This window comes from Haliaeetus albicilla, chromosome 24, assembly GCF_947461875.1.
Source record: "Haliaeetus albicilla chromosome 24, bHalAlb1.1, whole genome shotgun sequence".
Classification (NCBI taxonomy): Eukaryota; Metazoa; Chordata; class Aves; order Accipitriformes; family Accipitridae; genus Haliaeetus; species Haliaeetus albicilla.
The window spans coordinates 8,452,528-8,476,058 of NC_091506.1; the positions used below are offsets into that span (position 1 = coordinate 8,452,528).

The 23,531-nt window shown below is 50.4% G+C and overlaps 1 protein-coding gene across 3 annotated transcripts in view; it reads left to right on the forward strand.

Moving 5' to 3' along the window:
• Window positions 1-23,531, forward strand: part of PRICKLE2 (prickle planar cell polarity protein 2) — a 108,753-nt gene that overhangs the window by 44,740 nt on the left and 40,482 nt on the right. Inside the window, exon 1 of one of the 3 annotated variants that reach the window (XM_069811946.1) lies at window positions 4,500-4,736. The exons of 1 other annotated variant lie outside the window; for it this stretch is intronic. The gene's annotated coding sequence lies outside the window, so the exon portion shown is untranslated. Of the gene's footprint in view, window positions 1-4,499; window positions 4,737-20,319; window positions 21,150-23,531 lie in introns of those variants that run through there. One more of the 3 variants, XM_069811945.1, reaches the window with a different exon arrangement.

The following is a 23,531-nucleotide window of genomic DNA, read 5'->3' on the forward strand; positions in this document are numbered from 1 at the left end:
AAGAAAAGGAGAGTACAAAGGTCTCCAGGAGTGCTCAGCCGCTCAGGCAGTTTAATTGGCTGAACATAGCGCTTTACAGTTGGGATTAATATGGATATTTCTTAATAATGTGTCACCTTGTCAGGAGTTTCAGGGTCAGGACTGCAAGGCTGCACAGTGCTTGCAACTAAAGTTCTTGCCTTTCCTTCTGGTTTTTATTATTACAATAGCTCCCGTTAGTGCATATGGAAAGGAAGATGTCGTTAAGCTGGTTTCTTCTTTTCTTCCTATGGAACTAGTGAAGAAACTGGAAGGATGAGGGGAAGGATGGTCCGCAGAGCTTGGCAGTGACGGCTGTGGCGTGGGTCGGCTCACAGCTCCACGCCAGCTTTGACCTGCGCACCAGGATGCGCAGCCTATCAGCGTAAACGTGGTGAGCTCAAACCTAAGCAAATCCCACCAGAAAGTAAATAAAAGAAGTGATTTAGCAGTGCTCAAGATAGCTTAAAAGGACCCGAGACCGTTAGTGTTTTTACAAGTATTTTACAATTGGTCTTACTGCCTTTTATCTCTGTGGATCTCCCCTGAGTGACCACCAGCACTGGGATGCCCATTGGGAGGAGGCTGCTCTTCTGTGCCCCGCTCCCAGGCAGCTGGGGCAATGTCTGCTGCCGTTGTTGAGCGTTATTTTGCTTTTTCTCTGTTTTTCTCCTTTTTCCTCACTTTTCTCACCTTCCCTCCCCGTCCAGCGATTTCAGAGGGGGCTCCAGGAAGCCCACGTACTTGATGAGCACGCGTAATTGCCACCAGCCCTAATGGGATGCACTCAGAAGAAGGTTTCTCTAATTTCCCTGTGCTCCCGTCTGCCCCTGCCCCCCTCCAGGAGTGATTGCCTTCACGGGTTTATAATCAACGGCTCGCCCACCGCAGAGGAGAGGTTCCTCTGCCTGGAGACACCGCAGCGCAGAGCAACGAGGCTGAAGCCTTCCCCACTCTCTATAAAGTCGTTAGCGGCACAAAAACGAGCAGCAAGCGCGCAGCTGATAAAAGTCTCAGCAAGGCATTTGCTCCTGTAATGACTGTCTTTTATGCATAGATAATTTTGATAGAGTTGCACTTCCGAAGCCCACTGTCACCAGGGTGGCATGAGCTGACCTGTTAATCATAAGAGAAATTAATGGGAATTACAGCTGGCGGAGGCCCCTCTCTGAAGAGCTGGTTCAGGGTGTAGCACCCGAGGGGAATTTAAAAAACGAAGCAGTATGTGTCGTCCCTTAGAGCTGCAGATAAAGTGTCAGCAAGTTGGTTCCCGGGGAAGAAGCGGGGGTGTGGAGGAGATAAACTCCAGGAGTATAAACACCAAATTAACAGCCTAATTCTGAGGAGCATGAGCACATGTGCATTTTCATTGCATCCACTTGGTAATTAATGGAGACTTTTAATTTAACTAGGAGGGAGCAGAGGGAGATCAGGGCCACCAGGATTTGCAGCCTTTGTGGTGGCTGTACCCAAAGGAGACCCAGGTGAGATGGTCCTGTGTTACCCTTCTTGATGGTGCTGCTGTGGTGTAAACTGGTTTAGCACCACTGACTTGAAGTGAACTGAAATCAAAGGATCCCTGCTGATGCTTTACACCACCTGAGGTCCTGGCTGTCTCCGGATGTAACCAAACAGCTACTAGATACTTGACAAAGTGTTTCCTTCAAGTTTTCTTTTTAGGGTAAGTTTCCTTTTAAAATGCCATATATTCTTGTAGTCTGCAAAGATTAAAAGAATAGCTTATCTCTTCTGTACAGAAGACCCATAAAGTCCTTAAATATGCTTTATATTGCTGCTTCTCAAAGGAAGAGTTGATTGCCTGGTCTTAAATATCCCAAATGTGATCCCTGTGTGCCTGAACACACATACACAAGAGCTCTCTGAAGAGCAGTCAGAGAGGCTGCTCAGGGAGACTGTCCTTAGAAGTTTATGAAGAATAACACAGCAAGTTGCATTGAAATGCTGTTGTCATTTGTGCATTTAAAATGCACGTGTAGTCCGGGGTTTGGAGGAGACGACAGCAATTAGTCAGCCCTGTTAATAAGGAGCATGTTGCTGGGAAGGGGACAACGATGATAGAATGAGTCATTTATTCTTTAACAATAAAAGGAAGATAAATGGCATTTGGTCAGTTCCATGTGTGCACTTCAGGAGTTTTTAAAGTCTGTTTACCAGTTTTGGGACTAATCCGATATGGAGGAGGGGCAGGTTTTCTGCAGAATTAACAACTGGTTTGTACTTTGGGAAATGCGATGAAGTCATCCTCTTCCAGGGCAGCTGGAAAGCCCTGGGCGAAGGCAACGTCCTTCCCCATCGCAGGCGCTGGCGGGACCGTGGCACTTTTTCTGTCCACGCCGGCTCCCTCCGGCACCGGTGGGATTCCCCATTTCCCCGCTGAGCAGCGACGGCCCTGCAAGCGCGCGGGGAACAGCGTGGCCGGAGGAGGAGGACCTGTCTGCAAAGAAAGGGCTGTTTTGGGAGCAGCTGAGCGGGTACCTGGAGCTGGGCATCCCGGCTGGCAGCGCTGCCCTGCGGCCGCAGCGATGCTGTGGGATGGTGCTTTCCTTCCGTGGCAGCGGCCAGCAACGTGGGTCGGGACCCAAAATCTGCAGCCTGAGCACGTTGCAACGGCTGTGGCTACGTGGACAGAACCCTTACCCACCGGTCTGCTGTGTGATGGCAAACGAGGGGGTGAAAGCCCCCGTGCAGAATACACGTCCGGGAAAGGGGGAGCACCTCTTGTAAATGAATAATTTCTCGTTGGGACCCTCAGGATGTGATTTAAGGACTTAAGACCAGGAAAGAAGGTACATCGCGCTGCTCTCCGTTGTTGCTATCTCTGGCTCAGCCGAGGCTCGCGCTGGGTGGCACGTGGGTGGCTCTGACTCTGCGTTTGTTACGGGACAGCTCAAAAGGTCTCCGTTCGCCGTCCGATGTCTAGCGGTGAGGTGCTGCTGCTCACCTAGCGAACAACCCGGGGAGAATAAAGCAGCAAGGAAAGCCCAGACTTGCAGGGGGAGGGCGAGGAGAACATATTTTGGGTAGTCTGTCAGTCAGCTTGACACTAATTGGTTGCAGTAAGTAATCGTTCTCCATGTAAATTAGACTCCAATTTCCTCTGTAGTCTGTCTGTTTGCTGTGTGGGCTTCGGTCTCTAATTAGGCTCTCACATGGTGAACCTGGGTTGTAAGCTGCTTCTGTTCTGGAGAGCCAGGCTCAGCCCTCCCCGAGGCTGCCTGCGCTCTTCAAGCCCCGCTCCCGAGTGGGGTGGTTCTTAGATCAACACTGCCAAGTTCAAAATGAATTCTTCTTTGAATGTATGTTTCGATTATTCCTTTATTTAAAGCTTGCTGCAGCGGGGTGGGGGTAAAATGCAAGGGGGCTTATTGGACTTAGAATGGGAATACCCTTCGGAAACGCTTCCTCTGCGTTCCTGGAAGCCCCGCTCGCTCCTCCATGAATAGACCTCATTGAATCGTTAGCCCCTGTGAAGGCCAGAGCAGCTTGCCTGCATCTGGATCCCGCTGCCTGCCCGCCGGGACGCCTGGAGCGCATACCGCTCGCTCCAGCCCCCTCGCTCGGAGGTGGCTGTATATGCGCATTCAAAGCTCACCCAAACACCGGCCCGCGTGCTGGAGCTGCTCCAGGGTTGCACATCCGTAACGGAGTGCAGAAACGTGCAGTTGCACGAGAGGCTTTTATCCCCAGCCGTCCGTTGGTCGCAAACGAAGGCAGGGTTTCTGGCTTGCTGCCTGCGGTGGGAAGCTGCCCACGGTTTCGGAGCTCTGTGGTTTTGGAGCTGCTGCCGATAGCCCCCGCCTTAGCCCGAGCGTCAGAAGCGAACGCCGTGGTCAAGCACCTAGATTTGTGTCCAGTGGAGAAAAACGCGTCTCTACAGCTAACGTCTGCGCCAGGCTGCAAAAAAAAGGAAAAACACATGTGTCGGCCAGCCAGGCTGTTTGCCAGCAGCACTTTATGATTCAGTAGTTACCTTTGTGAAACTCGGTATAACTTCAGGAACCACGTGCTAACCGTTTCTATAAACCTCCTCCTTATGTGATACAGTCCTGACCCAGATGTGTCAGTGGTACGGTTGGGCATTCTGATAAATACTGGGTTTATTGGTATCCTGATATTTACCTTATTGACTTTTGATCCGGTGATACACGCTGGCAGTTGTTGGCTTTCGTCAGTGCACTCACAAGGCTGTGGTCCCCTCGAAGCAGGCAGATAAGAAACTCTTTTGGGAGAAAGAGGTGAAGCAAACTGAGCGTGGGGCTTTTTTATTGCTTCTCTTCACGTGATTTTACATATTGGCAAGGTAACTTTGCTTTTAGACCGCTAGTCAAAACTGGAAGGGATGTTGGCTCCGTGGAGAGCTAAATTTGGGTAAAGAGAGAGGATTGGATTAGGGCTTACGATTTTTCACCAATAAGCTAAAACTGCGGCGGGCGTCACGCCGCCAGCTGGGGCAGCAGCCGGGGAGCCTTCCCTCCCCAAATGACCGCAGCCGTTCTCTGGCTCGCAGGCAGCCTCCCAGCCCGGGCACCGCCGCCGGAGGATGCGCCGTGGTCCACGGCACCGAAGACGCTCGCCTCGCCGCTGCCCATCCTTCCCATCCTGCCTTCCCATCCATCCTTCCTTCCCATCCTTCCCTCTGCCCTTTCCCGTTACGCAGGGGTTTGCCAGCGTGTGAAGTGAATGCCTGTTTAGCCCGGGTAAGTAGTCGCACCCGATTTATAGCCTATGAAAGTATAAGCCGCTTTAATGCTGTACAAATGTTTGCACTGGGAAATGATTTTCTTTTTTCAGCTCTGATTCCTGCCTGCCTTTGTAAGCGCTGGTTCTCGCTGCAGGCAGGGGCTGCCGGGGGCCAGGCACGGCCCCCCCTCCGGAGCAGGGATGTGCCGTATCCCTTGCTAATATCTGATGCAGAGGACACGGTAAAACTTTTCCTTGATGCAAACGGGACTTCTCTTGCCAGCCCCTGAGCTGCTCCTGCTTTTTTTTTTTTACTCTGTTGAAAAAACCCCCGAAGAGTAAAACCCTGCGGGAGGCTGGAGCTTATCTTCAGCTCTGGGTTTCCAAACTTGCTGTGTGTCTTCTCAGCTGTTGCAAGGATTTGTGTGGAATGACAAAATGCGAATTTTGAACCTTTGGCAGCTGTGTTTTAGTACAGGATAAAGGGTTATTTTTAACTTTGGGATGTTGGATTTTTTTTTGTCTTTGTTCACATGAATTCAGGAGAAAACGTCCAATTCCTTTGAGGCAAAACAAAGGCTTCTAAGTACTTAATCAAACTTGCTGAATTCAATTGCTTTTGGATACTTTAGGACTTAAGCAGATAGGAGGCTGTGTTAGTGACAAACAATATGTTTGGTTGGAAAAAGGGGGGTCATTCCTGCCGGGGAAGGCAGGGGAGCACCCAGCCTGCCGGACGCCTGCTCTGGGCAGAGGTCCTGGAGCTGTTTGCTGGGTGGGGGGGTTTAACAGCATCCTCTGTTTGCCTTTGTTTAGGCAGCGCAAATTATTTGTGTGCTTTAGGATTCCTTCGGTCTTCCAGCAGATGTTTTATCTGTGCAACTGGTGGAGTAATTAGAGAAAAAGAGATGCGGTGCTGGTGTGCAAACACCCCCTTGGGGGGGTGGGTAGAGAAATCGCAGAGTCTGTCCCAGGAGCAGCTGGCTGAGGAGCAAAGTCAGCACAAGATGCCAAAAGCGAAACGCTTATGGCCCAATGTATTTGACTTTATTTCTGCAGAGGGGTTGTTCCCCCTCCCCGCTGCCGAAAACAGGCAGGGACCGCGTCCTGGGGCGGAAGACTGTGCTGCTTCTTACGGTGAATTTCTCTCAACGTGCGAATCGTTCACTCGGGATTTTTGCAGTGGCGGCTGGGGGATGATTAAATATTCCGTCTGCGGGAAATTACCAGGAGATTTGAGTATTTTCCTCAGTGGCTGGTGGCACCAGCAATGGGGTGACATGGGAGCCTCCCTGCGTGTAGATCAGCCCGCTTGGAGGTTTAGAAGGCTCCAGTTGCACGAGCATATTTTTGCTCTGCTACCATTTAAATAATGGCAGCAACATGCTGATTCCTCTAATGATCTTGATTAAGTTATCGGTTATTTCCTTAATTAGCTACTTGATCTACTTACACCTTAAATGAGTCTATTTGTTCACCCAGAGGAGGGGGAAAAAAAAAAAAAGCTGCTGTTTTTTCGCTTTTAAAAGGGTTTTTTTCTTTTCCAAAAGGCAGCTGTCATCTTAGGTCAATAAGGGAGCTTCGGTGAGCTGGCTTCCCCAGTGCTGCCACATCAGGGGTCTGTGGGACGGCCGTGGTGTTAGCGTGGTGACGAGGGGACCACGCCGGCGGTGCTGGAGCATCCTGCCTGCCACCGCCGGGTCCTTCCCCAGCAGAGATGCCTTGGGGGGGCTGCAAGTGAGCTGCTTTCCAGAGGCTGAGCAAAACAGCACCGTCGCTTTATTCGTGAAGGTGCTGACCTATAAATCCAACCAGCCGTTTCAGGCTGGCCGTGGAAATGTGCTGGCGTTTGCAGATGTGACGCCGAGAGACGGGCGTTGGTGCTTCCCAGGGGCTGCCTCTCCTGGCGGCAGCGAATTTTAAATGAGACGGTGTAGATGTACATTTATTCCTGTCATCAGTGTTATGCAGACAAACAAAACAGGTTGAAGTGGTCTTCTGAACGCTCTGCTTGTGTGTATTAATGGGGATGGGGATGGGGTGGTGTCTCAGGGCCAGTTCTGGAGGAGAAAACGCATCTTTTAATCTCCAGTGGCCTTTAAATTTCCCCTGCATTAGCGTAGGGCACTGCATTGACCACCCAGTGTCCCTGCACAGCACTACAAAAGCAGCCTCACCAGTTGGCACCAGTTCTTCACCAGTATTGCCCACGCACCACCGTTTGTTGCCTACTCTCCCAGACCTCAGAATAGAGAGAGACTCAAATTTTTCGCTTTGGAGACTCCTTGTGATACATGGCAGCAGCAGCCTGTGCTTCAGACAAGTCTATTTGTTCATGCTTTTGTACTGTTTGTTACTCTTAATGATATTCCCCTCGTTAGCCTTAGCTTCACACCCTCCCTGATGCAGAACTCGCTGAAACACGTATTACGAAATGAGCCTGCTTCCATATATAAATTGGAGAGACAGAAGTTGGGACTCTCCCAGCTAAAACAGAACTAAATGCTTGCCCTCCAGTTACATTTTAGCATCTGTGCCAAAAAATTATGGATTTGGGAGGAATTACTAAGAGTTCTGACATACACAAGCTTTATTCCTTTGAGCCTTTTATATGTTTAGCAATTTGGTGTGAATTTGGACTGTGCGACTTTCCTCTCTCCGAAGAAACCTTTCCCATGGCCCACGTGGAAGCCAGAGCATCGCCCCGCGATGCAGAGCCGCGGGGAGCGGCACGAACACGGCTCCAGTGCCGGTGCTCGCTCCGGCCGGGACGTGCTTGGATGGCAGCGCTCGGAATCCCACGTGTCGTGTTTGGCAGCGTAGGCAGACCCCGTACCCGGTGCTGCCAGCCCTGCTGCCTGTGTTGGCTGACTCTGGGCACTCGGCGTTGCTCTTGTGGTTTCGGGTGATCCCGGGAGAATTGCAGCTTTTGGTTTGGTTTGCAAAATAGTTTCTGAGCTGAGGGTTGGTGGGAAGGACTCGAGTCTATCAATTCTAATGGCCCAGAAAACAATATCCTAGTATTTTTATATCCTGATTCTTAAATGGTTGTCATGACGTTACAAAAGCAAACGCGGTGGATCTTGTGGTCAGCTGCGCTTTGGAACCACAGACGAGCGTCACAGACGTTGCGGTGCCAGAGCAGCGATGGTGACACCTCTGGGCGATCCATGTTTCCTTCCACGTCTGTCCTGGATTGCTTGCGTAACCTCGGACGAGTCGTGGACATCCTCCAAGTTTCGGATGGGGGAGAGCAGCGGAGCTCCCGTTGCAGCCGTGCCGGGGTTGGTGTCGGAGCAGAGCCAGCCCTGGGGTGGTACCCAGGGACGCCTGGAGCTGGACGGCATGTGCAGTGGGCCCCCGTTGTGGCCAGGACCTCCAAACGCAATGGAAAAAGACAATAAAACCAGACAAATAATTGCACTCAAACAGACAGTATATTGCTGGCTTGTCCCCTCGGCTTTTCTTTCTCTGCACAGCCTGGGAGGAGGTAGCTGAGATGAAATATTTGCTGTGACGGGGTTAGATTTCTCTTTACATTCCTTGGAAGTTTGTGTTTGGATTTTGCCCTGTTGGTGTTGGTTTATGCAGTGATGTTTCCAGCGGTTCGATCACACGGGTATAGTTCCAACTCTTGGTATTCCGTGCAAAGATAAAAGTGAAAGATAGATGGGCCTGGGTAATGAGGTGGCTATTTAATCACAGCAGGACTCACAGGAAAATGTACATTAAATATTTATGGGACAGTATTCATTAACATTTTCACTGTGTTGGCACTGGGCAGTGCCGGAAAGCTGTCAAGAGAATCGGAGTCTGTGTTACACAGCCATAGACCTGGAAAGAGCCGCAGCGGAGGAGAGGCATGAACGCTTGCTTTGTTACCCCGATGTATTCCTCGTAGCTAGCATTGCATTTGGAGTTGCAGTAGTAATGAGGATTTCAATAGTTTCACTTACAGTTCTGAAAATGCTCACAGTAAATATTTTAGGCCTGATTTTTCTGACTGCCGTGTCTTAATGTGAGCGCAAGTGGCTGACACCGAACCCCTGATTGGCAGGCAGGCAATTAGAGAGATAAGCCTAAGTGACTTCATGTGTCTTCTTTTTAGATTGCTCAAGTCTGAGTTGCTGTAAAGGGCTGGGATTAGCAGAGATTGAGTTCTCAGGGCGCTGGAAGTCGGCTGCGGCTGGGGGCCTGTGTCCAACAGCAGCTGTAGGTACCGAATTACGGAGTGAGTTAGCCGTGGGCGTGAAATGATGCCAGAAAGATTAGAACTGATGATAAAGTGGTATTAATGCTTGATTCATTAACGGCGTAGAAGGAATCAAATTACTCTGGTGCTATAAATCTAAAGCGTTTCTTACGTTTGTTAAGCGAAGCTACTTTAATGGTTGAAATATGTTTCTTTGCCGACCGTTGCATCCTCAGATACAGGATCACGGCAAAGGACGTTAGACTTCCCACAGCATAAGTGGAAGGTCTGAAGCAGTAGCAGCCTGGTAGATTAAATACTCCTTTGGGATGAGACGGGGTCTTGTGTCAGATTTTAGGACACCTTGCTCTACATCAGTAGGCTGAGCCTGAGAATGGCCCCAGGCTTGTCCCAAAGGCTGTACCGGTTGCACAGGTCTGCCAGATTTGGGCTTTGGAGCCAAGGGTTTGTGTCCGTGATGCTGGCCCCGTCCCATGCCATTAGCCACGAGAAGTGATGTGCCCAGCTCAGGCTGCGCCCACGGCCACCTCCCTCGGGGCAGAGAAGGTTGGTCTTGGTATTACTGTCGCTGGGACACAGCTTTGTCCTGCCTTTTAACAAGTGTAAAAGGGACATATGCAGATAGGAGAGCTACCTCCTTTACCTGAATGCCTGTTGGATAAAATAAATGCTAATCTTGACTAATTAGCTAATAGACTCACTGCGGATGTCTCTGCAATCCATTTATGTACTTGAAAGTCCCATTAATTTCCACTGGTGCCTTACAGCAGAGCGGCAAGTGAAAGGCTTGACCGTGCTCATGCTTTTTGCTTCCCGATCCCTTTTTTCCCCCGCCGTGCATGAGAAGGGAGCGCTGCCGCTCCCGACGGCATCACGAGAGCCGCGTGGCTCGTGCCAGGCGTGCGGCACGGAGCCCTTCTCGACGCGCCTCAGCCTCTGGTCTGTCATGTTTTGTCGCTTCGCATAAAGCGATGCCTTGTAGCACCCCGCGTGGACGGCTTTGATTAACTTGCCGCTCATCTTTTTGGCTGCGTAACTGGTGGTTAAGGTGTGCTGACTGGGAAGGGGGCTGCACGGGAGAACCGGGTCCCAGCCGGGGAGGATCAGAGTCGCAGCAAACGGCTCTCGCTCCTCTTGTTGCTTTGACGTGACACTTGTCAGGGAAGGACAAATGTGTTTCTTCGCACTGGGAAATTAAAGAAAACTTTGTTCTGGCATCACACATCACGGTTTTCACCCTTGGGTGCGGTGTTTGTTGACATGCTGGTTCCAGCAGCTCACCGCGTGTTTGCAGTTAATCCTGAGCTCTCCTGCCCAGCCTGGCTGGGGCTTCTTTCACGGAGGGGTTCAATTTCCTCGATGTAAGCGTTTTCTGCTTTCCAAGCTTGTCCTTATTTGCTATCTCCATGCTCTCATTTTCTTAAGCACTGTAGGAAACTGTCTCTTGCATGAAGAGCTTAGAGCTCACACCTCCAAACACCTTCACATTAGACGCTTTTTCAGTGTCTAACGCCCACAAAAATCAGCGAGAGCTGAATCCTTAACTGCTGCCAAATATCCAGATACCCTGAGCATCTGACTGCTTCCCTTGATCACCTCTGTTAGAGTAAGGGCTGGCAGAAAGGAAGGGAGAGGAGCAATCCCTCCTGGAGCGTGAGCACCAGGAATGATTCAGAATTAGTCTGGGTCTAAGCCACAGATTTTTTTGCAATTTGGGACCCAGAGCCTGTCACATAAGTGACTTTGCAACCGCTGCGCTGGCTGCGGATGATGATCCAACCCCTAAAACTGGTGTTTGGGGGTGAGGGTGGTGGAGCAACATGGGTAAAGCAGGTCACTCTTTTCCCTCGCAGTGGGCTCCCCAAAACGAGAAGAGCAGCAGCAAGCGGTTGTTTGAGGTACCAGAGGGTGTGTTTTGAAGAGCTTAGTCCTCAGCTCCCCAAAACTTAGGGAAGGCCTACCTGAATTTCGTAGCACGAATCTGAAGGGGAGCAGCAAGTGCATCTGATGTTGGCAATTCCGAGTCCCGTGCGGGTGGCGCGGGTCCTGCTGGTGAGCCGCCGGCAAGCGGTGTTTTCGCCTAAAACCCCAATTGATTTCAAATGAGCATCTACCCTGCAATTTCTCCACCATTTTAAATACGTTTCCAAACCAATTAACTGTTGGTGTAAAAAAACCCGCTGCACTCCAGATAGGTCACTGTATCTGCTTTCCAATCCTTTAAAATATTCTCCTATCAGGAAGTCCTCTCTTGTAAACCAGCGCTGCTTTGGATTTTGGTGAGCTGTAGAGCAATTTTTCCGTGCTATATGCGCACTGCCAACTTTCTGCAAACCTGGCGTGGATGGGGACAAGTGCGTTTCAAAGGAGTTTGTCTTAGAGATGCTTCAGAGAAGGACATTGGACATGTGCCCATCAGAGGAGGATGGATATAAGCCTACCGTAAATGATTTTTGTCTATGTTTTGTCATTTTCTGTGGGATGGTTCATCTCTGAGGCTCCAGCAGCTTTAGAAAGTTGAGTATGGCAGGTTTGTTTCAACTTACAGGTGACGGGGTTTTGTTCAAAGCCATGTGCAAAATCATAGTTGATATCAAAACTAAACCCAGTTTCGTGACCCTTCTGTAAGCACAGGGTACTGCTTGCTCAGGTGAAGGTGGAGAGACTGGGAAAGCAGGAAAGGGCTCTCCTCTGCATCTTACGTGGACTAAAAACTTTACCAAAGTCAAAACTTTTTTCAAAGAATCGCTGTTCAGAGTACAGAAAGTGTCAAAATCCTTCTTGGCCATGGGTTTGCGCCGGTGTGTGTAGCAGACGCTCAGGGAGGGAAAAGCAGCTGTTGAGCTGTGATTGCTGCTTATTACACTAATTATAATAGTCTCGCCGGTATCATGAGCTTCTCTTCTCCTTCCCTCATCTGTCTGTTAGGCCATCCATGGTTGCTCATCTTTTTGAGATACGTGTTTGAAGTGCTTTGTACTGCAGGGAGCGTGACTGCGCTTCCCCACGCTGGTGCAAGGGAATGATTGTGGTTTGCACAGAGAAGGAATTTTTAGGATTGAGCTCTTTGCCCTGAAATAAGGCCACGGTGAGGTGAGGTGTTGCCCTGGCTCTGCAACTCCACATTTCCAAGGATCGCAGCCAGGTGAGCCACCCTGGTCTGGAGCATCCCAACCTGTTTGGGATGGAGGGAAGAGGACGATGTCCGGTGCTTGCTCCATTGCTTTTCCTCTATATTTGGGTTTTTGCCCTGTAGCAGTACAACCAGTCTAAATACCGGTCAGAGCAATCCCCTCCAGTCTGGGCACGCTGCAGGAAGGTTCCCGGCTCAAACCCAAAGAACATCCACTGTTTTCCAGAAATGTCCTCACCCCTCTGCCAGGGGAGCCTGGCCAACCCTGCCTTCGGTACCACCGCTGGCAGCGGCTGAGCTGACCCCCAGATTGCTGTGCTTTTGCGGCAAGGAGACACTGTAAGTTAAACGCTCAGCAAAAAGAAAGCACGGCTCCTTCGGATGCCCACCTGGTTTTTATTTCACTGGGGAGGAGTTACTCGTTGTCATAGGGCGCTCGCTTTGAAGAACAGCCCGCTCCAAAGCAGCCAGCAAAATGCTTTCTGAACCACGAAACAATGGGACTCACTAAATCTCTAGCAGCAATAACTGCTTCTAAAAGGCTGATGTATTTAGTCTGCTTATGTTTAGCAAACATGTTTGCTTCGCCCTTTGAAGATAATGCTGCGTGCAGCACAGCATGGTAGGGAAAAAAGAGGAAGAAATGGCCTGTGGCTTTCAGCATGTTTAACAAGCAATGGCTGACGGACGCAATAGCATTCACTAATGCTGGTGTCCCCTGGTTAATCGCGAGCGTTTGGGTTTCTCCCCCCCTTCCCGGTCCCCGAGCCGTGGGCAGACTGCCCTCGTGGGCTCGTAGGAGCTGGGAGCACCACGCCTGAGGCCGAGGCTGGTGGAGGGCGGCAGCAGCCCGGCACGGTGATGCTGGTGCCCCCGCAAGCGTGGGGCACCCCCCGAAATCCCCCGGCTGGGGACACCTGCGAGCCGTGCCTCGGCGTGGCTGTGACGGCACCAACCGGCATCTCATCGTAGGGTGGCTTTGACCCTTTGCTAGAGACCGTTCCCAGGTTGGGGGGGACTGGGGCTTGTGCAGCAAAGAGGGTTGCTCCCGTGCTGCCGCCTGCGCGGGACCCATCCAGGAGAGCGGGGACAGGCTGGGACCCCGCGGACGAGGGAGCCCACGCTTCGGCGCAACCCTCTCCTGATACGGTCTTAATCCCTCTCCGCGGGTCCCGATCCCCCCTGTTCCTCCGGCAGACGATTTAGTTGCATTTCCCTACAGGTCACGGTGAGATAAAAGCGTGGCCGTGTTTTACCGTCAGGGAAGCGGGTTTCGAGGATGACAGGTTATACGAGGAAGGGGTGCGGGTTTCCAGCTGCACGCTCTCACCACCGCGGCCGCCTTTGATGAGGGCTGTGATTGATGCTGCCTTTGGAGCAGGCAGCCGTCAGCCGGCGACGCGCTGACCTTTCCCTGACGGGCTGAGCGGCTCTAATGATCTTGATGGGGCTGGCGATTTGTATATTGGGTTTGATGTACAAGGCTTGACGCGGCATGGAGAAATGGGACCGGGGTATGACTGACAGCCCTTTCCCATTAAGGATGGTGAGGCACAGGCTGCGATTTCCAGTGATTTCTTTCAGTGGGACTGTTGTGCTGAATTATATTGTAGCAGAGAAGTTTTGCTGTTAAATATCTTCCTTTATGTAGCTTCCAAGCAGTTAAAGATGAGAATGAAGTAACTTGCAGGCCAGAAGGCTGATCGCTAAAAAGGGTGTTCAAATTATACACTTAAATTAATTAATATTTAGTGAATTATTTTTACCCTGACTTTAATGTTCAGCCTCCTTAGGCAGATAAAACAATGCAGTAGCTGGCATCCGGGATTTTTTTTTTGTAATTCAGCTGTATAAAATTTCAAACCCTTGACTTCTTGCAGGCAACATTAAAACCTTTTAATTTCCATGAGTTGAGCTGTGTATAAATCACACCCTGGTTGGCACATCTCATGGGTGCTTGTGGCAAGAGTAATGAATTTCATGGTTTGTTATGAGCTACTAAAACCAACACAAACACAGAAAGCCCATTGTAATCTCAGCATATCATTCAAGGAAGCAATTTATTCCTAAGTATGAACAAATGTCAAGCCACGATAACAAATTGTTATTACTAATTAAAACAAAGGGAAGAATAGCAAACATCTCCTGTCATTTGCGTGCAGTGCCAGGCTGTCTCAGGGACATTGGAGCTCCATCCAGCTCCATCCAGCGGGACAGCCAGGCTGCAAACCTCGCCGTAGCCCAAGACATGTTGACCCGCTCTGTGCACTCCAGGCAAGGCATGGGGCCGTGGTCCTAAGAGAGCTGGGGCCGGGAAACCACCCAGGCTTAAGTCAAGATGCCACTTTTTATAATTTTATTGGTGCGGTGTTTGTTTCGGTTTTGTTTTTTTTTTAATTGAAAATCAAGCTTAGCTGGATTGTGGAAGTCTTGTAGTGGGTGGAGTTTGGGGTGGACTGAAACAACGTGTGCCAGTCCATCTGCTCACACTAGCTGGTTTTATATTGTCCAGGTCTACTTCATGCTCTCAGGTATGAAATAATAACCTGTTTTGGCACCTTTCTTCCCACCCAGCAGTCAGGAGGTGAGCAGCCAGGTGCGTTCCTGACCACGGCCGATCTCCCTAGGTTTGCAAATACACTGGGAAATTTAAGACTTGAAGACATCATGGAAGCCCTTTCTGTTCATGACCCAACATGCGTGATTTCCTCCCAGACATATTACGGGAGCATCGGGTGGATCCAAAAACGCGCTGGATTTACCACCTCCCTGTCCATTTAACACAGTTTGGGAGCAAGCAGCAAATCTCTTCCCTCTTAGCTGGCGAAGAGCAGGCAGCCGTGTCTCTCCTGGGTGGGAGCAGAAGCGTGGCCGCCTTAAACCGTCGGTGGTTTCTGAGGAGTTTGGATGTTTGCGCAGCCCCGGGAGCTGCCTGCGGCGCCTGGCGTGGAGCAGGGGCTTGCGCGGAGCCTGGCCGGGGCGAGGGAAGCACCGAAATCCTGCTGGCAGCCGGAGAAGAAGTGCGCGGTCTGGTTTAGGGAGGTAAAAACCAGACTTGTGTCGCTTGGCCGGGACTCCGGGCTGGCTCGAGACTTGTCTCAGAGCACGGAGACGGTTGAGCACCGTGCCCCCATCCTGGAGGATGCACAGCTTTTGGGGGGGGACACCAGGTGGTGCGTGGCTGGTGCAGAGGAGAGCTCGGTGAGCAAAAGCAAGAAATCCTCAGGGCATAACCACTGACCCGAAACACCCTATTAGACAGGTTTGAAGCCAAAAAATAAAATAAAAATAATCTAATGTGACAGCGACCCTGACAGCGTCAGGCAGTGAGAAGAGCGGCAGCGAGGGAGTCCTGAGCTGCTGCCAAGGCACATGTTAATGCAGACTTGCAGGGTTAGTTGGTTATCCTGGAAATACATCTTCTATTTTGTGTAAATGGAAAATTAATTTGTTGCTGATCAAAGGTTTAGATCTTTGGAAAACATACCACCAGATAAGCTGAAGATTTATGTGTTTCCTTCGTAACATAGTTTCAGTGAACGCTTTATTGTTTGTGGAAAGGCCCCAGGAAAAATACGTCATTAAAAAATAACTGCGTTGAGTTTATTTAGCTTAAATTACAATACAGTGCTTTAATGAGGCTTTTGTAGATAACATTAAGGGACACTATTAAAAAGTCTTCAGATGAGAATACTATCAGGCTAGCAAAGGGGAAAAAAACGATGTGAGCACCCAGATTGTTGTTCGCATTCAGTTACAAATTTGTTTTCGACGTACAAAAGTAAGAAACATCGTAGTGCCGAGTTAAAGCCAGAGGCTATGAAAACCCTTATTGTTGTTAAGCTCCCCAAAGCTTCTTGCATTAAGGTGATTAAAAAAAAAAGAGAAAGAGATACAGTGATCGATTGAAATGCCGTCTGCGGCATGAGCTGGGGGTGCGTGGTGGGGACAGTGGGTGGGTGAGGGTCCTTCTGGAGCGCCTTGTCGTGGGATCCGGGTCCTCCCGCGGCATCGCCCCTGCGTTTTGCGTGGTTCGGTGCTGCCGGAGCCCGCGGATGGCACAGGGTGTGCTCGCGGCCGCAGCCTCGCCGCCCGGCTCTGGCTGTGCGCCGGAGGATGCCGGTGAGGGTCAGGCGTGTCTCGCGGGGCGAATTGGTAGGAAATAGAGAAAATTGTCTCTCGAATCAGCCGCAGTGCGTATGGGCTGTACCTCGCCTTCTGTGTCAGCTGCTGCTGGGCTCGATGGTGTTTGAAAAAACGAAATTCCTCCTCGCAGACAGGCAGCGCGGATCCTCACCTGTGGCTCTGCCGAAAACGAGCGGAACGCAGCAGCGGTGACAGCAGGAGGAGCGGGTCTGTCTCGCGCGGTCTTGGGCAGCAGCTGCGTGGAGGTACAAATGGCAGCCCTCAGGAAGAGTGGAGGACGCCAAGTTTTGGGGATTAATGATCTGCATCTGATGTTGGTCTCTCTGCACCTCCCTCCATCCCGTTTTTCTTTGAGATAAGACATCCCTGCTTCTGGCATTGAGAGGTATGGGGAGGGGTGGCTCTGCTGCTTTGCTTAGAAAGAATAAAGACAAAAAAGAAGGAAAAAGAGAGCTTAACCTAATTTAAAGTCTTGACCTGTATTTCGTGGCTCGGGTTCTCCAAGGAGCTTTCCCTCTACCTTAGGCACATCCCTGCGTGCCTCCTGGAAAGCCAGGCGTTTGGCTGGGAGGAGTGGGGCCGGACCCTGCCACGTCGGGTCTTCTCCCTTCCCTGTTCATCGCTAACGGCTTTTTGCGATCACCTCGCCTTCCCCTCGGGTGTTTGTAAAGCCGTGCCCTCTCCAGCCCCTCGGTCTGCTGCTTATCGCTGCCCCGTGGCCATGGGAGAGTGGCCCTGGCAGTGTCCCTGCCCCAGTTGGGCTCCGGCTGTCCCCAACCTGAGCACAGCTCGTCCTGGCACCCGGGTGGGAGTGCTGGCTCGGAGAGCAGAGATTTCTCTGCAAATTACAGGGGCGAGCATGGGAACGGTGAGGGACGGGGAGGGGGGAACCACTGTGAGTATCCAGTTCTGTATTTCTGTGGGTCAGAGGAGTGAAGGGAAAGTAATCTGTTATTGTGTCTGTCGCTGTGAGCCAGGTCGGGCTCGGTGATGGGGGTTCCTGCCGTCCCACCGATCCGGGCCAGGCTGGCGGTGTGTGCGGTGCAGGGGACAGCCTTCGTCCCCGCGGGCAGCATTTCGGGGTGGCAGAGGCTGGAGCCTCTGTGACATCCCAAGGTAGCAGTGCTGTGCACCGCCCTGGCGCGCTGCAGCAGACGATGCTCTCTTAATAATTCAGAAAGGCAACTTGATCTGACATTCATCAGGTTAGTAGCCCAGCGACCTTGAGGACGCTGGTCTGCTGTCGCTGCACGTGGCCGTGCCGTGTAGCTCGTCGTCATCAGGAGAGTCAACAGTGTCACGTGGAATCCTATTGATTGACGGCCGATCGATACACCAAGGTGATAAAATACAGCATTTATGAAACATGGGCTCTTACAGTGATTGTTAAATTAGCCATAGGGATGAGTTTGTACAGATGGCAGAAAGTTTAAAGTTGACTGAATTTGGGTCTTTGTCTTTAAAACTAGCAGCAAAGGGCAGAAAGATGTGGCTACATTTACAGGCGTAGCTGTCCATCTCACACCTCTGCACCTAAGTGGGGGCTTCCTGCTCTTGATCTTTCTTTATTTCAGTAGCTAAGGTTTTACTGCTGGTTGTTTTCTTCATTGCTGGCAGTTGTCAGCATCCATCCTCGTAATGTTGCAAGTCCTTCACGTGACCTTTGATAATGTGCTCCACCAGCTCGGTGTTCTCCTTGCTGCTTAATGAAACACCCATTACGCCTGTGCAACGTGCAGAATCTGTCAAGAAATCTTGTGTGCCTTCTGGAGTTACTCCAACACATGACCTTTTCACAAGCCTTGCAGCAGGTAATGGTAATACGGAGCAATTGCCAATGAACCGGCAGCTTTCAAAGCAGGAAGGCTCATTTTCACTTTCCTGAGACAGTTGTGTGTCCAAATGTGGCAGCTTTTAATCTGATTTCTTGTCTAAGAAGAGCCTGGTGATTGGATTTTGTGGATATTTAGGTTTGCAAGTATTGGAACAAGAAGTCTGCCAGGAGCAATGACGATTATACGTGCTGTTTGGAGACACAAAGCTCATCTGCTCATAGTTAGCCGTTCAGCTGAGACGTTACAAGCGTTGGTCCCACTGCTCTTTTACATCAGCTCATGATTCTCACTCCCGTTTTATCTTTGCAGATCAACTTAAAAGTTTGCAATTTCTGGTATGATCCCCTTCCTTGGGGATGATCCAGTTGGCCAAGACAGCCAAGCAGAACTCACCTGTGCTGTAGGGTGCTTGGTTGCATGGGGATGAGAGCACCGTCCGCCCTGGCTGGTCCTGGGTGACTGAAGCTGCCGTGGATGGAGTTGTACGACAGAACACATCGTACAAGAAGCGGGGTTGGACAGTCGGGCTCATGCCCTGCCAACCTTTCCCCCAGCACGGGACTGGCTGGCGGTCCTGCTCAAGTGGCACTTGGAGCACTAATAGACACTTTGCTCCCAAGTGTTTATAGCTAAAGGGCCTTTGCTCCTTGAAAGTTAATGCAGATAAAGTCAGGCATTTTACTCATGTGTTTGTTCAAAATTAGCGCCTACAGGACCTGCTGTACAGAGCAGTGCATATTCTTTGTGCCGGTAGTAGCCCCTAGTCACTGCTGCGTGCTTTTACCAATACATTTCCAGGGAAGATTGTTACAGTAAACAGGGTAATTTCTGCTCTACAGCGTTTCTGCCCAACATTATAATTTTAGAAGCTTCTTTATTTGCTTTTGCAAAATTCAGGTTTGTCTCATTTCCTTTGTATTGTAATTAACATGTTCTGAATTTCAGAGGAAAAATACATCATCTTGGGGCGGTGGCACATTAACCATAGAGAGGCAAGCTGATGGCCTGACCACAATGCCGATGCAAGCTGGAAGGGGCAAAATGTGCCAGTTTAGGAAGCTGAAGGGTCAGGAGAGTTTTTTCCTACGAGTTCTGTTGCTCTGTGTAGTTGGAGGAGCTGGAGGGGACCCTCCTCGGTGCTGCAGCCATCCCCAGCAGAAGTGGAGGTGATGCTGTTCCGTCTGCCATGAAAGGAAGGTCTGAGCTGGCTGGATGCGGTAACAGGGTCAGTGCTCAACTCTTGGACTTGCAGCTGTAGACTTAATTAAAAAAAAAAAAAAAGAGGGGAAAAAAAAATTAAAAATCCCCACAAAATTGTAGATGCTCAAATATTTCATCAACAGCCCTGAATTGCTTCCTTTTGTCTGAAGTTGTCTGAGCCAGTTGAGGTCTCTGCACGTTCTCAGTCCATCCCGCTTGGCCAGGGTAAGTTGGGGCAGGTCCAAGGGGGAGCTGGGCTGGTTTGTCCCAGCTGAAGATCTCGCCCTTGAGATTTTGAGTGTACTTCCATATAATGAAACCTAATTTATGAGCCTTAATAATAATAATTTAAGTCATTTGAGACTGCAGAAAAACTCGCAGCTGTAGTTTCCGCATCCTTCTGTGTTCTGTAAATATAGCTAATATTGCCAAAATCAAGGGCTCTGAAATCTGGAGCCAGGCCCCGAAAGTCAGGAGTGTACTAAAAAACGCTACGTGTTGGGCGAGTTTTATTTGCTTTCTGTATTCTTCTGAGCCCACAGAAATGAGGTTTTTGAATTTCACTCACTTTTTGCAAATGCAAAACGCTTTCCTCCAGTTGACTTGAAGCAGAGATTCATTTGTGACCACCTAATTTCCAAGCAACGGGGCTTAAGAGCAGCAGAAGAGATTTGGCAGCGTAGCTCCCTCTCTGCATTTTCTTTTCTTTTCTGAGGGGAGGGGAACATAGGGGAAGGAGTCTTCGGCATCCCCGTTGGGGTTGCGTATTCCTGGGGCTCGCACTACTTACCTGAGATACACATAAAAGGTGCCAATTGTGCCTCTCTCGGGGCCGTGCGAAAGAAAATGTATTAAAATATGCGGTAACCAAAACACCACTCTAATAACTTGTATTTCCTAGAATATTTAGCCCTGCTGGTGCACAAACATGCTGCATCTAAAAACCAGTGGGGAATCATAGCAAATGACTGCAGAAAATAATTAAGAGGGCATTGAAAGCCAGGAGAAAAACGATATGTTGCTCCGAGCCAGCAGATCATTGCTTTAATAGCCTGCGTACCTAAGAAGCGGTGCCTTAAGTTTGACAGCAAGTTGAGATCCGGTCAGCATCAAATAAGATGATAGTTGGGGAAGGGTAATTAGTGTCTTCACGCCATTCAATTTGGGCTGCTGGTGCAGAGCCAACTCTTTGAACCGCGCACATGCGAGCCAGCGAGAAGGATTTTTTTTTTTTTTTTTTTTTTTCCCCTTTCCCTAAGCAGCCCGCAGGATTTATTGATGCTGAGAGCGGGCTGATTTCCATGTAAATAAATGGCGAGGGTGGCCGGGCCGCGGCGCGCGGTCCGGATGCGGTGACTTTGGCTTGCTGACATCATTGCTCATTAGCATGCAGGAGAGGAGAGCAATGCAACAGCAGAGCCCCGCGTCGCTCCCGCGCCGGCAATTATTCTCCACGGGCTGCGTCTCTCCTCGTTAATGCCTTGCGCTCGGAGAGCAAATTGGACATCCTCTTGCCACCTCGAAGGGTCATTTAGCGAAAGGCAGGCTGGAGGGGGGGAACTGCCGGATTCGTTTGGATCGGGAGCAGAGAGAGGGGCACCATCCGGAGCTGGATTTCAGAGCGAGGCAATTTAAGCGAAAAGCTTAAGACGCGGGGCAGGAGCGGCACGTTTTTCCCCGGCAGGTTGCCTTCGGAGACGCGCCGCGGTCGGTGCGCGGCTCGTCTGAAAGGCTCCGACGAGAGCCTGCGTGTGTCGGGGCGGTGGGCTGCGCCGGGGGAGCGCGGGATGTTTTATGGCACTGCGGTGCTCGGGCTGGTCCTGGGAGGCAACTGGGACCACTAGGACGGCGGAGCGACCCGCTGGATTTTTTCCTCCCGCGCTGTCGCCGGCGGTGGGAACAGGTAAGAAACTGCCTTTTGCCGGCAACTTCGAAGTCGTGGTGGATTTTTAGGAGGGGTAGGAAGAGAGGGGGAGGAGGAGGAGGAATAAGCAGCGTTCTGTGGCTGCACGTAGCTGCGTGCGAACTTTGCTCAGTGTGCTGTTGGTGGTGATCTGCAAGGGGGCTGCGCTTTTTTCCCAGCCTTTGCTGTTCTCCCTGTTTATGGACGTAAAAGGTTAATTGTTAAATTGCATTTCTGCAGCTGCAGGCAGTCGGGGAGAAACACTGATGCCACCGTAATGGATTTTTCATTTTAAAAATAATCAGAAAAGCTCAGCTGGCTCTAATAGGGATAACTATTAAAAAATCCTCATCTCTCAGTGTTAATTTTATTGCTCTGGTAAAGGCAGCTTCTGGAAGCCTGGGTTCTCTGGGCATTTTCTGAGCAGACTGCATGCAGGCTGGTGTTGTGGATGAGGACATTACTGTTCAGCTGTTTACTGTGGTGGTTTTGCCTTCCTGAGGACGGAGAGTTTTAAAGTAATAATCTTTCTACGTCCTTCTTTTTCGTGCCAGAATACCTAACTATAAACCAACCTAGAACTGCAACCTGGGGGTTATGTTTTTCAGTGCAATGTTTTCAAGTCAAATTTCCTTTTTCTCTTGTTCCTTGAAGGAACATTTTAAGCAGATGTGACGCAGACGTGACCTGTGACCATAGAAAGATTTTAATCCAGTTACTTTTTGTTTTGTAGTCATGATTCCTTGGCGGTGCTAAGCACTGATTGAATCTTTTTGAGCCGTTGAGGATTAGCGCTGGACAGAATAATGCCAAAATAATTATTTGCACCAGATGCAGTGTCATCCTTTCAGTTTTAGCTCTCTTATCTTGTAACTTATCTGACTTATTTGTATTCTGCGATTATTTCACCTACTGTGGGAGCACTTACATGTCTCACATCACTGCGTTGTATTTACAAGGCTGACGGCTTGAGCCTGCGATAAAGATTTGTGAAGTAAAACTATATGCAGCTAACAAGATTATATTTTGCTTCGTATTTTAATCTTCTCCCGTTGCGTGTTTTCTACCAGCCGGATTCAGCTTAACAAAATGACCCAGCCTTGTGCACTTGCTGTTGGCAGACTTGCTCGGGCTTAGTCGGCACATACAGAGGTCAGGCTGGTAGTGATTGCTTTCACAAGCGGGTCAGTATTGCCTGTGTCAGGGGATGCCGTCTAAGCCTTAACTTTAGAAATAATTACAATTTTCAGCCTAGCTCATCCTGCTTCTGAGCATTTTGCCTATCAGCCAGGTTTTCTCCTTTAGGACGTACGGCCTGGGAGATGCTCAAATTGCAGCATGTTTACTGCTTCCCGTGGTTTCTGCTTGTCATGCTGCAAATGCAAACTGGCAAAGTCCCTTAAAATAGCGCTTAAAGCCCCGGGACAGATCGCCGGGAACGCACTCCGCTTAGCCTCTCTGTCCGAGACCGGTGCTGGAGAGATGGGCTGCAAGCTTGGAACAAGGTGAGGGAAAAAGATGGGCAGGAAGAGAAATACTGCCTGTGAAGAGACCAGGATTACGCAAACTTGAGAAGACAGTGAGGACCCACATGCTGAACAGAGCCAGGCTTCTTTGTGGAGAGCTGGCTTTGGATCCAGAGGGAGAGCCCAAATCTTGCTAGAACCCCAGGCTTGGAGGCAATTTTCTTCCTTCAGTGAAGCAGCAGCAAGAAACCCCCTGCAATACAGCTCGGCATCTTGTTAGGCTGAAAAGCCGCCGAACGGTATAATTAAAAATCTGACAAGATAACCCGTGGGGTGGGACAGGGGCTTTGCAGCACAGCCGTGCGTTGGCTCTCGGGTGGGCACTGCTGCTGAACTCAGCCCAGAGGGAGAGTTTGGCGAGGGTCCTGCTGCCGCCTGCTCCCTCCGCTGCCTCCCCTGCTCCATCCCTGCTGGCCAGTGACCCCGCTGGGCTCTCGGGGGCCTTGGGGTCTTGTCCTGCCACGGGGGACACCAAACCCCTCTCGGGTGTCCACAGTTCCTGGGTCTGCCCGTCCCGTGGCTCCCTCTGCCTTCCAAAATCCTGAGATTGGCTTCAGCGTTGTTTGCCCACCAGCTTGGAGGTTGGTTTCGCTGTTATCGAGCCTGTTCTTCTCTTCAACTTGGAAACCGGTGGTTTGCATTTCTTCTTCATGACCGGGGAAAAATATGTGGTTGTTATTGTTTCTGTATGCTAAGAGCCGGACCTTTAAGGGGAGGGAAAAAAAGCCGTAACATAAACATGTTGAGATGAGTGGTAAGCCTGTGAGCTGGCAGGCTGCCTCCATCATCTTGGATGTGACAGAGCAGCCTGTTGGACACCTTCCCTCCTGGTAGCATGGCTGGGCAACAGGCTGGG